This window comes from Vigna unguiculata, chromosome 6 (assembly GCF_037176805.1).
Source record: "Vigna unguiculata cultivar grain cowpea cultivar isolate G323 ecotype 2 chromosome 6, ASM3717680v1, whole genome shotgun sequence".
Lineage (NCBI taxonomy): Eukaryota > Viridiplantae > Streptophyta > Magnoliopsida > Fabales > Fabaceae > Vigna > Vigna unguiculata.
In genome coordinates, this window is record NC_140797.1 from 35,884,860 (window position 1) to 35,892,350 (window position 7,491).

Here is a 7,491-nt window from a genome sequence, read left to right on the forward strand (position 1 = left end):
AAACAACACGGTTTACGTAACCAAAATAATGAAAACTTCTGAAAATATCGTACATTGAGTTGTAGCAGCATCTCCTAATCTAACAAGTAATGCATCAAGAAAAGAAATGAACTAAAAATCAAAAACGTTTGGCCCATTAACCATAATGGGGAAGTTTCCAAGACCAAGCAATGCCACAAACACTTTTTGAGTCCACAGAAACCCACCAAAACAACGTCACTCTATGTTCAACTATCAACATTTAACAATTTAACATTATATTAATCATGCCGGTGTTAATATGCTAATGTCACCATAAATATAATAATAATTTTTTTAATCAAATAATCATTGTACTAATAATCAATCAAAACCAGTCAACTCGTGTCACACACTAGACAGCTATCTGAATCCGAGATCAAAATTCTGAATCAAATATATTATTAGTGGTCAAAATTGATCTTGACCAGAATTTCCTAGTTAATTGGGAAAGTTCCCAGGCACTAGCTTTGGATAATACATATCATGAGTTCTAGTTATTTATCCAAAAACACATTCATAGTTACGTATCAGATTTTGCATCAGAGTTACTTGTCCGTATCATTTTCTCAAGTCAAAAGGCTTAATCTTCTCAGCAAATGTATAAATGAAAACCAAATCTAAGAAAAGTGATTTTAGTTTCTCCACAAAATTTGTTATAACTGATGAAGAAGTTGTGCAAAAATATGAATTCCATTGATCTAGGACAGATCAGCATCTGTTGCGTGTAAGCATGAAGATCGCTGGTTGCGTTGAAAACGGGCTTAAAAATCAATGTGCCACCAACGTGGTTTTGATCTCAAATTTGGCAGCATTTGACTTACCTTAACACTAATTAATTCTGCATGCCCCATGCCTCCATGGCCAGCAATTAAACTAAGCAAAAGATTATGACAGAACCATTCATTAATTAAATCTATTCAAAACTGTTACCTTCTGAATGGCCAGTTCTTTTGGCTGGCCTCACTCAGTAACTAACTCCAACACCTACCTCATTATTTCATACACATACACACAGTTATACCAAAATCATGTAATCAATTGCTAACTACTCACTTTGAAATAGTTAATTGTGAGGATTTTCTTTTGTTTTCTCTATACCTCATCAGAAATTCTTGTCATGCTTTCCCCTAAAAAGTTCATAGGTGTACAATCCAAAGAATAATTTTGTAAAAGGTAAAGGAAAAAATAAATAAAAGAATTTGATGAATGAATCAGAAGATGAGGTTTCATTCAAGAGGGGCAGAGAAGGAAGCAAGGGAGATGCTGGTAGGGCTACCTTCAATGAAAGCCAATGCCCTCTCCAAGTTAGCAACTATGTCAGTCATTTCTGGCCTTTCTTTTCCTTCCATGTTCACACAGTGCATAGCAGTGTAAGCCATGATCTCAAGGGACTCAACCTCATTCACTTCTGGTTGTCCAACTCTGTAATCCAACACACTCCAAAGCTCTCCTGATGCTATCTTTGGCCCTGTGTGTTCCACTACTCCTATAGGACTTGAATCATCTTCACTTTTGAACACTGCTCTTTTTCCTGTCAGAAGCTCCAGCATCACCACTCCCAAACCATACACATCACTCTTTGTGGTTAACACATTCAACACATAGTACTCAGGGTCTATGTACCCTACAGTTCCTACTGCCTTGGTGGACATCAATTCTTGCTCACTCTCTTGCCAGATTAGTGACAATCCAAAATCAGATACTCTGGCATTCCAGTTTGAGTCCAAAAGTATATTTGATGACTTGATATCCCTGTGAATAATGGGTGGCACAGCATAGTTGTGAATGTACTCAATTCCCCTAGCAGCACCCAATGCAACCTTGATCCTCATCTTCCAAGAATTTAAGATGCTGCTACTCTTCTCAGTATTGCTTTTGTCATGCAAATGGTCATAAAGTGAGCCATTGCTCATGTACTCATACACCAGAAGCCTCTCCTCATTCTCCTCGCAGAACCCAATTAGCCTCACCAAATGCTTGTGGTGAAGCCGTGACAGCATGGCCAATTCAGAATCAAAAGCAGTTTCTTTCTCCTGAAATTTCTTCTTCACAGTACTAGTATCTCCTCTTTTAATGGCCACTTCACGACCATCTCCTAGAGTGCCTTTGTAAACACTGCCGAAGCTACCAGCACCTATCTTATTGTACATTGAGAAATTGTCTGTGGCTGTTGCCAGTTCACGCAATGAGAAACTCTCAGTCCTGTCCACATGCTTCGATGATGAACCACTCCTATGCCTCCTCAATCTTCTTGACCCGTGGCTTTTGCTAGAAAAAGTTCTGAAGGTTGTTCCATTGGATCCAACATTAGGCATTGGGATTATATCCACATACGCATCACTCTCTGAGCTTGTAGGCTTCACAGAACTGTTACTCAATTCTCTCCTCACCAAAACCCTCTTTGCACCAAACCAAAGGAAATAAACAATAGCACATAGACCCGCAAAAGCCCCAACTGATCCAACAACCAGAAACACCAAAAACTCCTTCAAGTTTCTTCCTTCATGTGAAGAAGGCACTTGTGATGTTGATGATGATGATGATGGTGGTGGTGGAAACAATGGCACAGCCAGTGGAACCTCCGTTTGGCAAGCATAACAAATACTCCCAGACCCATGACAAAGAGCATCAGAATCAGGATACGTGCTACAAGAGCTACCACACCCACCCTCAACACAAGGAGCTGGGAGAATCTCTCCCAATGGAATCTCATTAGCCACACCCTTACCACCCCAACAAACCACAGACAAATTCCCAGTCATCAACCCACAAACATAATCCAAACCAGCAACAAGAGACTCAAAAGAAACACCCTTCACCACGTCACTGTCAAAATCATCACCCCAACACACAACAACCCCATTCCTCCGCCTAATACCACACGTGAAACCCTCTCCCAAAGCAAGACCCGAAAAATCCAAAGAACCTAAAAAAACACTGTTTCCAAGTTGACCTGAACCGTTGTTCCCTCCACAAACCAAAGCCCCGTGAAGAGTCAAACCACATGCATGAGACACCCCAGCAACCAAACTCGACATAGAAAAATTCTCGAACTTTCTTTGAATTTCATCGCTGATATATGCACCCTCTTCACCACCACCACCACCACCCCAACATACAACCCTCCCGCTCTCTCTCAATATCCCACATGAAAAACCACGACCACATGTGACACTCCGAAACCTTAAGCTCTCCGAGGGAGAAACAAATTCGACCCTCCCGTTTCCTCTCCAGCACCTCACCACACCGGAGTGCACCTCCCTCGCGCACACCTGGGAATCACCTACTGCCACGTCGGCCAACTGCACCACGTCGCTGTGGAAGACCCTCTTCGGGCAGAGCGAACCGTCTGCGGCAGCAGTGTCCCAGCAGTGGAGGCTCCGGCCGCCGGAGCGCAGCCCGCAGAAGAAGCTCCTGCCGCCGGAGATGGCCTCGAAGGAGGAGTTGGGGAGTGTAAGAGGGATGCGCCTCCCGTCCCTGGAGCACTGAATGCGGTGGTGAAGCTCCCCGGCGACGATGCCGCACACCGTGGCGGTGCCGTATGTGATGGCCACGGTGGCGGCTGAGCCGAGGCCGTGCACGGCGGTTATAGAGAAAACGGCGAAGAGGGAGAGGAAGAGAGTGAAGGGTGGTGTCATTGGGAAGGTGTGAGTTTCTTCTTCTTCATTTGAGAGGGAAAATATTGTGACGAGTTTGAAGGTGACAACATTTGCGAGAGAGAATTGAAGCAAAATTGAGAGTGTCTCAGAAAATAAATGCAAACGGTAAACATTAACTGTCGTATTAATATTATTTTATATTTATTTGTTGAAAAATATAATTGTTAAATTAGTATGGTTGCTCTTTTGTTAATAAATTAATAACATTTTTTATTTCTCCCTTGAGGACGAGGAAATATTATTATTTAATTATTTTTAAATAATTAGAAAGAAGATAATAAAAAGAATAAGGTGATAACTTCACTTGTTCAGGTAAAAGGTAATTTTTATAGAAATAACTTAATTTTCTAGCGAATTTAATAACAGTTAAATACTTTCAAAATTATTGTGAGATAAAGATGGAAATAATTATAATAATAGTAATAATATTAGTGTTATGTCATTCTTATAATGAATATTAATTAAAAACAAAAATATTTAAAATACAATGTTTAGAGTTATTAATATATTTTTAGACTAAATATTTTTTACTTATAATTTTTTTGTTCATATCTTCAAATATATTGACTTTCTTCTAAAAGAAGGTCTTGTAAATCAAGAAAATAAATTATGAACTACGGGGATCACATGTGAAAACAAGTGAGAAAGCAAAAGATATTTTTTAAAATTAACTATCTTATTTAAATGGTGTAAAAACATATTAACAGCTTAATTTTCTTTTTACAAAATTTATATATATATATATATATATATATATATATATATATGATTTTCCGATTTTTATCTCTTTTATATTTACATATAACTTTATGGTTATAAATGTTTAAAATAATTAAAATTACGTAAAATAAAAATATGATTGAAGAAAGAGTGTTTAAGATAATATTATCATTGTTTTAAAGATATATAAGTAAACTTTATTAAAAAAAATAAACTAATTATTATGGGAGATAGTATAACTAATATTAATAGTAATTTTGAATCTGAAAATATTTTATACTCTCAACATCGTGTAGCATTTTTTTTCTATAATTTTAAATTTTTAAATCAATAGGTATTTTAAACTTTTTTTTCTTATATTTTAATAATTTATTGTTTTCATCAAAATATTGTTTCCATGTCTTTTATCTCTCTTATTTATTATTTAAAACTTGTAATATAGTAATATTTGTTTCTTACTTTGACAAACTTATAATTAAAAATGATAATTAATATTATTTTGGAATAGCTTGCATTCAAACAAAACGTTTCTCAGTCAAACGAAACGTTTATTTGACTAAATATAACTTCACATATTTTTAAAATATATAATTTTTAACTAAATTTAAACCGTTATATATTTTAATATTTTTAGAAATTTAGAATAGTCGTTACTATTATTCTTGTGTTTATAACAGATTGAATGCGTTGCAGTTGAGGACAGTGTGGTCCTCAAATGTCCTCAAAATATTGGAAAACTCGTGATGTCGTAATGGTAATAAATGTTCTTTTCAGAAAAAAAAAAAACTAATTAAGTTACTATTTTCTTTTTTTTATTTTCTTATTTCTTTAAATAAAGTTGTATAAATTAGATTCAGCAACTCATCAGGTAAGAACTTTAAACTTTAAACTTTATAAATGACATATTTATGAATTATTCTCTATATTTTGTAAGTGATGTATTTGAGGAAGATTTTTATTTTATTGTTACTTTTAAATTTCAAAATAATTTTAATTACTTTTTATTTTTTTATATTTCACCTAATCTTGGTTTAGTTTGCATGTATATACTTTTTATAGTGTAAAAAGGAAAATGATAAAAAAGAAAATAGTGAATATTTCATTAAAGTTTTAAAAGAAATTATTTTCTTCACAATAAATTACACTTAAAAAGATAAATGAAAAAAATATTCATTAATAAAATATTTACATGGTAAAATCTCATTTAATAATTTTAAATTATTAAATAAAATATTATATATGATAAAACAAAATAAATAATAAAGGATAAATATAAAAATATCAATACAGTTATCACAAATTAACTATAATTTATATATAAATAAATAAATAAATAAAGTTGTAATGCAAGAATAAAAAGTTCTCTAACTTTAAGTCAAATATGAGATGTCTCTATTATGTTGTCTCATTATTATTTAATATAGGAGTATTTCAACTTTATGTTATTATGTTCACATAATTAAGTGATAATTACAAAAAATATAACAATAAACAAGTACACAAAAGAGTAAGTTAATATAAACAATGAACATTGATATGAAAACTATAATCATGTTACTAGATAATACAAATAAGTATGTGTATAAACATAAAAGTAGTTGACACTAAATCTAATTATCCGGATACATGCACTTTACATTGGACTCATCAGTTATGTGCACTATGGTGATTTTCAAATGCTGCAGAGTTTTACCTCAATAAGTTATCATCCAACAATTCACAAGGTAATTTTAACCCAAACTAATTTCAAAATTAAAAATAAAAGTTTTTTAATATTTTTTGTTTCAAAGGTTCTGCTATTGAAAGAGTATGGTGACTATACATCGATGATTTTTAATTTTGAATACTGTTGTAGAAGTACTATGGGGAGTTTAAGTTTCACTTATTAATACCCTTTCCGAATTTATTTTATAGTTAACACTAATAAATGTGCATCTAACAATTTCATTGTGTCTATCTAACACAAGAAGCTCCCTTTATTATTGAACCAAAATTAAAGATTTCTTTATTTCTTCCATCTCTAATTTTAATATTTTATTATATTGAATAGTCTCAAATTACTGAATTGAAATAAAAAGTAATTTAAATATTTTTTTTAATTCTTGAAAATATTTTTAAAAATAAAATTATAACAAAATTTCAAAACAAATAATACTTCATGTATACTAATTGATCTTAATAATATTATCTAAACGAATTTATAATCGAAAGAATAAGTTTGGAGCATTTTTACTTAATTTCTGTAACATTTTCTTATCCAATCAGTTTCACACAAATGATAACCCAATTTGATCTGAATTTTTAAATTGATTTTTGAAGAAATTAATGAGTTCATGAAAGTCAACCTTAATCCATCATCACCCTTTAGAAACCAAACACAGCTTTTGATGCATTGTGACACCATAGTGCACACTGTACTAAGATGTCATCTTTCTTTAGCAATTGGAACATTCTACGCCATTTGAAATTTTATAATCACACACTTCAAATGCTCTTTGTTTTAAGAAATGTTTTTTTATGGAGTAGCATCATATAAATACCTACCCTTATTAAAACAATTTTTTTGAGGATAGAACAATCATGCAACATTGACATAAATCACATGAGTTAGTTGTTTATGTGACATGTGAACCTCTTCACATATTTAATTTGAAAGAAAAGAGAGTCTTGACTTTATGCATATGCTATATTTTGCAATTTGGTTTGGCAGGTTAAAAAATTAACTCTCCAACACAAAAGTGAGTTGTCATCAAACTTGTGAGAATATTAATTAATTTCTTGCACCTTCCCTTCGGTTCAAGGAAAACAAAAGAAAAATAAATTAAGAATTATGTGTGGGGATTTCTCTCCACACACTACTAAGGATCCAAGTTGTGTATTTGGTTTGTTTAGCTGGGATTGGTACATAGCATTAATTGTTCAGAGTTAAGTGCCAAGTTGACCTAATTTACATGCCATTAATTTTCAATTTGAGAAGAGAGTAGTATCAAAGTTGGAGGACACACCAAACCTATGTATTTCTCTATTGGGATTGATTCTATACATTTTAGATTTTTCACTGGATTTTTTTGGTGTTGTCATATGTTGAACA

At 32.9% G+C, this 7,491-nt stretch overlaps 1 pseudogene; it reads right to left on the reverse strand.

Moving 5' to 3' along the window:
• Positions 1-1,036: 1,036 nt before the first annotated feature.
• LOC114187434 (putative serine/threonine-protein kinase-like protein CCR3 pseudogene) lies at positions 1,037-3,807 on the reverse strand (annotated as a pseudogene).
• Between the last annotated feature and the right edge of the window lie 3,684 nt (positions 3,808-7,491).